Here is a 10,608-nt window from a genome sequence, read left to right as displayed (position 1 = left end):
CAAATCATATTATTCATACACAACGATGATAATTTATACATATAGCAATAATAAGGCCGGTTATGTAATTATAATCTTTCTACATAGCAATAATGCAAGGCAGTTAAATATTATCAATATTATACATACATACTTATTATAAAATATATATAATTAACGAATATACTAATTCATAATATGCGAATAATACAATACCATATATTCATACATATATTTCCATTATATCAATATTATCTAAACATGTATTATAATATCATTATATAATTTATGTATTACTACATTTAGTATTATAATAAATTTATATATATAAAGAAACAAAAAACTAGGACTCTATTGTTCAGTAAAGTTCAAAAAGTATATATTTCGGCATTAGAAGTAGTGTTTTTAAGAATCACTTGAGTTTTATTATAGATTTTAGCCAGAATATTACACAAGACTTAAGATTCCATGTATAAATTTTCTGCCATATATAAGCAAAATCTCCAGGCTTGGGTATAATTTTCTAGTTAAAGAACAAATTTGATAAATAATTTATTCTTCTACCATACCCTTTCACACACGGAAGTATTGCAGGATATAGTTAAAGATTTTTTAAAAAAATTTATTAAGAATATTTTCATCAATATAAACCCCGCTATCGTTTCATATTCATTTAATTTAAAAATTTAATTAGCAACTCCAAAAATTTACCATACCTTTATCGACCCCCTTAGTTATTTACCCTATTTAAAAAAAAACTATGCAAAATGCTCTTACTCTATCCCCTCCTCTTTATGTAGACGCTGTATATATGATTCATTCGCATATAATTTAGTAAAGATTATTTAAAAAATTCCTAAATAATTTTAAAAACATATATTACTTCATAAAAATATATATGTTTAAGGCTATGTTCGAAATTTTTTGAAAAAAGAACCTCAAAATTTATAAATTTTTACAAATTGAAAAAATAATGACACAAAATCTTCTATTATTTTAATAAAGAAAAAAGCAAAGAAAAACAAAAAAAGCAAAAAAACAAACTATTATAACATCTTTTACTCATTTATTTTTTACTTATTAGATAATGAAGAAAGAAGATATTTTAGATGAATGTTTTAAATAATGGTGGAATCAATATTGATGTTGTTAATATTTAGGCAAAAGAAAAGGGGCAATGACAGAGTTGGAGTTAAACAATGTAGAGTTGATTTTGAGATGTAATGGAAATAGAAGCAATATTGATGTTGATGATATTTTAGGCAAAGGAAGATGAGGAAATGAAAGAGTTGGAGTTGAGCAGGGTACATTTAAAATATGGTTTTTCAATTTCACTATGCTTTAGATAATAAAAGAAAATTAATTGTATTTCTGAGAGAGATAAATATTTAAAGCAAAAAAGTTTAGAGAGAGAAAATGGTAAATTATATGTTATTTTATTTGTAAAACAATAGAAGCTATATGTGAGGCTCAATCTGAAGATATCTCTGATGGTAATAAATTTTTTAATGAAATTAAAGATAAAATTAAATATAGGTATGGAATCTGATGAGAATGCTATGTCAAGCCTTATTGTCGGTAGCAACAATCCATATAATGGAGCGGATAATTAATGAAAAAGAATTTTTTTTTATCACTTTTGTTTCTTTACTTGCAAAATTTTTTTATATTTGAAATCACAAATATTTAAAGCTCATTGATATTACAATATATATATTCTGCAATGCAAATATTTAATATACTGTAATAAATAGATACAAATTTTATGCATATTAAATGGCAAAATGAATTTTGAATACTACTATAGAGTTTGCAAATTTCTATATAAAAAGTATATGTTTTTTAAAAAACCAGCCGGAGACCGGGCAAAAGCTTGCCGAAGGTCATAAAAATAGGAGAATAGGGGGGGGGGGTGTAGGTTGTTAGTTGAGGCCCCTAGGATCGTGAAATCTTATGATGCCCCTGCTAAGATAATGGATACTTTCCTTTAACAACAAATGAAGTTAATATATTATTAAATTTTTCCTGAGATATTATTCCATTTATTATTTAAAAACTATATAGCTTTTTGAGTTAATGTTTCATACTTTTCACAATTTCTTTTGGTTTTTTATGTTTGCGTAATACAAGATGATCATAAAATTATTAAATCATCTTAGCTGCAAAAAAATGATTTAAGATTAGATATTTTTTTAAATATTATTCCCTTATATTTAATAAATATTTTTTTTCTTATTCTTTTCAATTCTTGACAATTTTTTCATATTTCACTTCATTATTAATCATTAATATAATAATTTATTTTAAAATACTTTTAAATTTAGCAAATAAAAAATTTGATATTGAATATATAATAAATATCATTATAAATACGATTATTAATAAAACTAAGGCATCACCCTAGTCTGGCCTTCGGTCGGGGAGGGTATAACATGGGAATCACAAATGGTAGGAAATCGAAGATAACCATGAATCATAAATAATGGTAAGTAACAAATAGTAATGAATCACAAAACAGGAGATTTTAAAGTTTTATAAAAAATCAAAATACAAATACTTATGGGGTAGATTAGATAAATTTTTTAAAAAAATGTATCACCCAAATATAAGTGAGTGTTTATCAATAGACTATTTAATGATTAGTAACAATGATAAATAAAAATTATAGAAATATTTACTAATATTATTCAAAATAGTAAGTATATTGGGAATAAAGACGAATTCTGGGCAATTCTCGTGTTATTTTTATACGGTAGAATTAAAATAAAATATTTTTCGGAGAGACCAATTGACAAACTTAAAAGAAAATAGGATCCTTGTGAATAGATATAGAATATTTTAAATAATAAAAATGTCGTAATTAGTATTGTTTTTTTGGATAAATATAAAATCGTATTTAAATAATAAAAATAGAAACCACGTATTGTCTTTTTTATTGAGTTATACAAAAAAGTTATCAGGAATAAAAAGGAATATTGTTAAAAATGTTAACAGAAATAAAAAGGAGTATTGTTAAAAAAAGTAGGATCTTAAGAATAGATATATAATTTTAAATAGATAAAAAAATATTGTAATATATATCGTCTTTTTGGAATAGTTGTAAAATCCTATATAATATTATTTAAATACTAATAATAATGTACTATGTAGTGAGTTATGCAAAATAATCAACAGGGGTAATAAAGAGATTCGGTCCGACAAAATGGTAAATAAAAAAAGTAGGAACCTTAAGAATAGATATATATATTTATTTAAATGATAGAAATAATGTACTCTGTATATTTTCCTGTGAGTTATACAAAATATTTATCAGAGATAAAAGGGCACATTGTTCGGTCCGACAAAATAGGTGGCTTTAAAAATAAGTTGGGTGCTTAAAATAGATATATAAATTTATTTAAATTATAAATAAATATCATACTAAGTATTGTTCTTTGGTATTCGTATAAACCGGGATTAATCGGATATAACCTCATAATACACAACATTGGTTGTAGTTCTTGTTTAATCCTTGGTCATATCAATTAGTTTATAAGGAGAACAAACCCGAGACATAGCCATAAGAGCTATCCATGTAAAAAAACAGGATGTGGTAAATAGATGCCAACTTTGTTTAACGCCTGAGATTTATTAGTTGTCATGACCAAAAGCAAGTCTCACGAGAAATTGGCGGCGCTTAAAGGAAAATAGTAATCCATAATCAATTGAAATTAAACTTATCTATAAATAATAACTCTAGTGCTGAGAAAACAAATTCCGTCAAACAATTGTAATTAAAATTATGACCTTTTAGAATTGAATTTACTTGAATAATATTGAGTTGAATTTAGAATAGAATAATTTTAAGAAAGTATTTATTTCTTCTTTTTTTTGGAAATTGATAAATAATAAGAATAAATAAATCCGTAACGATAACATGACGTCAACATATGAAGGACATCGGAAAATTATAATATAGATTATATAATATACTCTGATGCTAGACGAAATTAGATGATGAGCCTGCTGAAACACTTATAAATTAGTGGCATTCTTTACATTCTGCAGTAATTATAATTTTGATATTAGTATGTTCATCTGGGTGACTTCAAAAGAATTTCCATTTTATATGCTAAATTTATTTTTGCAATTGTATTTTTCTTTTAACACCATTTCTTTCATTTTCTGATTCTATATTTATATTTTCAACTTGGTCCTTAAAATATCATAATTGTTGTTTAAGACACATATAAAATAATTTATCTCGTATACAAGATATTTTTGAAAAGTTTTAAAAGATACAAATATAAACGATATTGCTAGCCCTGTAAACATAATTAAAAAAATATATATACCAAATTATAATTAAATATAAATATATACCTTTATTGATGTGTATAACTTTATTGATTCTTTATTGTAGAATTCCAAATTATAAATTAAAAAGGAAAATTAGTAAAATTTAAAAAAAAATCATATATCATTAAAAATTATCCAACAAAATCTTGCATGATTATAAAATAAAAGAATGAATGCTCTCCATTTTCACTTTCTTCTTTCTATTCGACATCACATATATATCATCATATATAACAGTAATAACTAGTTAATAATTTAAAAATTATATTTGCAAACTATTTTCTTAATTCTGGTTATTTTGTAATAATTTTGAATCAAAGCAATGATGAGATAGGAATGATCTATATGTCTTGGTGTAAGTCGAAGATTTAAAAATTTAATTACATAGCTTTGATTTAATCTTAACAATAATATTAATTATTTTTCAGTATTATATCTGTTTTTTTCTTAGTTATACACTATAATAGACTCTTATGATGAAATTCCTAAAGGTGTAAATTTATTTTTTTAAAAGTGTTATAAACTTTTTTACTCTATCTATCAACATATATCCCCTCCCCCTTTTAATTCACCTTCAGCAGGTTTATCTATAATTAATTTACATGTTGTGTAATAATAATATTTAACAAAAATGCAAAATCTTACTAAAACAGGGACGTCGTTATCCTTTTTAAAAATTAGCATCAAATCAAAAAAATATCCTAGCATAGCACTCTATTTTCTAAAATTAGACCTAATTATTAAATAATTAGCGGAACACTCATTAACGCAATTATTAATATTTTAGAATTTATTTTAGTTAAATATTAATTTCCATTTGACATTTAATCATTTATTATTTTAATTTCCTTCCATAACTTAAGCAAAAACAAAATAGTAAAAAATAAAAAATATTTTTTGAGAAAATAATTGTATTTAATCTATTTATTATTATCACATTCATTTTTGATTATAGAAAAAATTGAGTTTAATTTCCAATAATTAATAAAAATCTCCCAAATTAATTTAGAAAAGAATACAAAGTCAAAAGAAAAACTTGGTAAAAATATTTTTCTATCTTTTTGATAAGAAAATCTAAAATTTAAAAACTTTTAGATTGGGGTTATTTAAAAATTTATTTTGGCCTTGGAGGTAAAGCATTTAAGTTAGATTCCACATTTATATTAGAAATTATTTTGATTAGCGAATACATGTATATTATAATTAATTATGGTAGAATTATAGACACTTATTTTAAAATAAATAACATCTTTTAGCACCTCCTTTATAACATACTAAAGACATTCCTGTAAATAATCAAAATATAAAAGCTTTTATCCTTTACATTTACTTATTAAAAAATTAAAAAAATATTTTCATCACTAAAAAATATTAAATACAATGGAATTGAAATATAAGCACAAATTTATGTGCAAAAATATTAAATCTAAACAACGTTAACGTATTATATGTATTAGGTTTTTTGATATGTAGGATGGATAATCTAGTAAAATAAAATGATTATCATTGGTAAAATAATTATTTTTTATATCTAATATATTTTGATATTTCACCATTATGTTTTTACTTAAAACGAAAAGAAATAAGATGCTACAAGAAAATGAATATTTATTTAAAATAGGGCGTAAAATTTGGTGCTAATTAAACAAATAAGATGCTAATATATTTTCCAAAATTGACGCCAATCTTGGAAAATGGGCGTAGTGTGCTTAACAAACAAAGCACATAGGAAACCCCACTTTGATACTAATTTGTAGAAAAACATCAGGGGCGTCGCTAGCCTTTACAATTTCAGGGTGCTCTACTAAAAAAAGGGCTTTATATTAGTATATTATATATTTATAAATTTTGTTAACTCTGAACAATTATTCTAAATTTCATATTTTGTCATTTATTATATTATGTATACAAAAATTGGCGTTTAATTAAAACAATACAAGACATTTCTAAAAATAATATATTTTAATACTAAATATATTTATTACAGTATAAAATATTTTCGATTGCTGATATAAAAAAATTTGCTTCTAAAGAATTATAAGTGATAAAAAAGGTTAATTTATTCATACATATGTCTCAATTGACAATAGATTTTAAAAACCACATAATGCAGTAATATAATTCTTAGCAACTTACATTGACAAAAGGTTATAAAACTAATATAACTCTGTTACAATTTTAGACAATGTTTTATTGAATGGACTAATAAGGAAAAATTTATAGGTTGAAACCAAATCAACATTTATTGAAGAAGAGTGCATAAACAACCAATCCAAATCATAAAACTGGTGGTTAGAGCTTCCTCTTAGATGATATGATGTAAACTAGATAAGTAATCGAGAAAATTATTGTGAGATATTAAATTATCTAAAAATTATCTTCATTTTAATGATATATAATTGACTGCGCAGTTGACTATATGTTTATCTGATATGCATTAATATGCTCTCAACAGCTGTAGTAATAATCTTAAATTACATAGCAACACAGCGGGTTAATTTGCAGTCATAGCCATGACACTCACGGTGTAAACTAATACCAGAATTTATCATATTGAATAAAATGATAAAATAAAAACACTAAAAATCTTTGTAAGTAATAATTATGCAAATATTTTGAAACCTTGAGTTATTTAAATGGATGCCATATTAGAAATGAAACTTTTCTAACTATAAAATAATAAACAAAATGATATGATGAAACAATTAAGATTTTATATATTCGCACCACCTTTAGTTGGTATATTGTATCTTAAAATAATAGTAGTTTGTAATAATATCCAAAATATACTAGTATTAAAAATTTAACTCAAAACTGTTTTTCGAAAAAGAAAAAAAATAGCTCTCCTAAAAACACTTAAAAAAGAGAAGAAAAGATATCTTATTCTAGGAATAATAATAAAATGTTTAATTTTTAAAATATTTATAAGTGGATGGCGTTAAATACTTAAATGTAAATTGTTACAATATTTATTATTAAAAGCATTTATTAGTTAAATTTATTATATTATTAACTGTAATTTATTATATAACTATCAAATACGTCTATAAAGTGGCATTTTATCTCATATTTTATAAACAACTGTATATAATAGAGGATTGTAAACTATATGTCTATTTACTTACTTTTTATAAAGAAATCTCTTATACTTATTTAGACCTTGAAAATATGAAAAGAACGAAGGGAAGGTTTACCTGCGAGTATGTAAAAATATATTTTATTATTATTAACTTTATTATCTCTTTTTCTCATTTTACACTTCGTATATATACTAGATCAAATTAGAATATAAACAAAAAAAAAAAAAGTAAGATTACGAAAAATAAAAAATAAGGTTACAAAAAATAAAAAAGTAAAGTTACAAAATTAGATTATAAAAAGTTTGTATGCAAAAAAACAAAAGTAATAGTAAGGTTAAAAATTAGACTATAATATTAATTCCTATAATGTAACATTCTCCCTCTTCTGAAAGCCTTCCCATAAATTCTTATGAGAAGTCATAGAGAGTTTGTTGTCCAAGTCAATGACATATATATTACCTAGACTGACGATTCATTCATTAAAAGTATACATAAATGCAAATCATGTGGAGACGCCATCTTGGTTACAATAATCATTATTAAAATTATAAACGAGAGCCTAATTTATTCCTATATCTGATGCAAACTTTATTAAAGAATTACCGGATCATCGAAATAATAAGACAGCAAGTTATGAATTTAATAGTTTTTTAACATGAGAATAATTACTATATGTGTTACCAAAATGGCCGGTCCAGCTGATTTGCTTTTAACGACGTTTAAAAATGAATTTTAATGAATGAATCGTCAGTCTAGGTATTATCTATGTCATTGGTCCAAGTAGTTTATCGTTTTGGTTGTCAATGTTGCATAAGTCATTAGTCGTTGGCTTATCCAAATCGTTGGTTTGTTCGTTTTGGCACGTTTTTGTTTAAATCGTGAGCTTGATATCCATATCGAATGTTTTACAAATCGTGGCTTCATGTAGCTTGCTTGTAGTGCTCATTGTTATTATTATCATTTTTCAAAATCGTTATTATCAGTAAATTACGATTAATAAGAAATAATAGTTCATCAAAATATAAAAATAAGTGAAGAATGATAAATCAATAAGATTGTTATATAATATTTTTAGCGTTTTAATTTTTCGCGTTTTAATGACTTTTATTTTTTCGCGTTTTAATTTTTGCGTTTTAGTATTTAATTATTTTTATTTATTTTCAATCTCCAAGGTTAAAATATGCAAATAAAATATTATTCACATTTCCCTCTCTTTAAATAAAAAATTTAAATTTCACACCCTAGTTTTAATTCAAAAAGTGTTATTTTTAATAAAAATTCTTTCTAAGATAATTTTTAGAAAATGATTTCATCACATCATTTAAATATTTATCTAAAATGAAGATGTAACATAACCACTTGTCTTCAAAAGCTTTATTTCAAAAACATTTTTATCATATTAAGTATTACTTATAAGGGTTATTTAAATCAATCATGTGATTTAAACCATTTAATTCATATGTTTTAATTACATTTTAATATATTTAAAATTAAAGTTTTATCTTCTTGTTTAGGATATTAAATGGTTTATTTTTAATTATATCTAAGAATTCATCTTTAGGCTTAGTTAATTTACAACAATTGGTCATCATTCAAGAAATCAAAAAAATATCAATATTTCACTAAGAAATTAAGTAAATAATATTTTAAAGGCTTTTTGTGTGTTCAAATATTTCCATTATTATTTTACATTTTAGTGATTATAAAAATTTATAACATGCCTTTATCCCGGCATAAAATCTTAATTTATAATAACTTTTCTTCTTACGTGGATTAGAATAATAAGTAATCATCATTGGTCTCACAATATAGAATTCATAACCTAACGTCCAACTTTCATATTGGTTCTTTCTAGATTGCCACATTAGGTTAGGTGCTGGTTATCATATTCCAGTCCAACATCCAGAGCCAGGAGACCATGAAGAAAGAAACTTTTTGCACGAAAGAACGTGCTAAGGTTTGATTCTTGGTCATCTCAATAGATTAGGCATTGGTCATATCAATAAATTAGGCAGTCATATCAATAGATAAGGTAGTCATCTCAATAGGTTAAGCAGTCATCAATAGATTAGGCATTGATCATGTCAATAAATTAGGTAGTCATCTCAATAGATTAGGCAGTCATATCAATAGATAAGGTAGTCATCTCAATAGGTTAAGCAGTCATCAATAGATTAGGCATTGATTATGTCAATAAATTAGGTAGTCATCTCAATAGGTTAAGCAGTCATCTCCATATGTTAGGTAGTCATCTCATTCTAGTCCACCACCCAGAGCCAGGGCACCATGAAAAGAACGAAGGGAAGGTTTACCTGCGAGTATGTAAAAATATATTTTATTATTATTAACTTTATTATCTCTTTTTCTCATTTTACACTTCGTATATATACTAGATCAAATTAAAATATAAACAAAAAAAACAAACAGTAAGATTACGAAAAATAAAAATTAAGGTTACAAAAAATAAAAAGTAAAGTTACAAAATTAGATTATAAAAAGTTTGTATGCAAAAAAACAAAAGTAATAGTAAGCTTAAAAATTAGACTATAAAATTAATTCCTATAATGTAACAAAATATTTTTAGGAATAGGTATGATAATTTAATTTAAAATAAATATACAGTTGATTAGTCATTTTGAACTCGGTTAATTACAATATTAAATTTGTTAGTTTCAATGATATATATAATATATCATTGGTTAGTTTTCAATTTATAAATGATTATATTTATTTAATTAGGGTTATATAATAATTTAAATAATAATAGTAAATTAACCTTCAATTAATGCTAAATTTTAGTGAGTTATATTCAATTTTTAACACAGAATTTAGAAATGTAATATCATTAAAAATAAAATAATTTTTACCTAATGTGAACCGTAAATTATGATAAAAATATTTATAAATTTTTTTGAATATTTTATTATGTTCAATTTTTTTTTTGAAGATGCATTAAATTAAATGATCTTTTTAGATTACTTCTATTTATTGAAATATTATATATTATTTAAATCTAATTGCCACCTTAATCTAATTTCCTTCTGTGTTCTACAAAAAAAATCTAAAATAAAGGTGTTTATTATATAATTCCCTTTGAAAAGAAAAACTAATCAATTACAAGAAAAATAAATTTTCAAATTAACTAGTGATATTGCAATGACAGGTGACAGAATTTACCGAATCTTTTTTTGTGTTAGGTTTGGTATAATCT

Source organism: Gordionus sp. m RMFG-2023, chromosome 2, assembly GCF_954871325.1.
Source record: "Gordionus sp. m RMFG-2023 chromosome 2, tfGorSpeb1-WG-v2, whole genome shotgun sequence".
Lineage (NCBI taxonomy): Eukaryota > Metazoa > Nematomorpha > Gordioida > Chordodea > Parachordodidae > Gordionus > Gordionus sp. m RMFG-2023.
The sequence above is the reverse complement of the archived record's forward strand: the minus strand, read 5'-3'. Positions refer to the sequence as shown.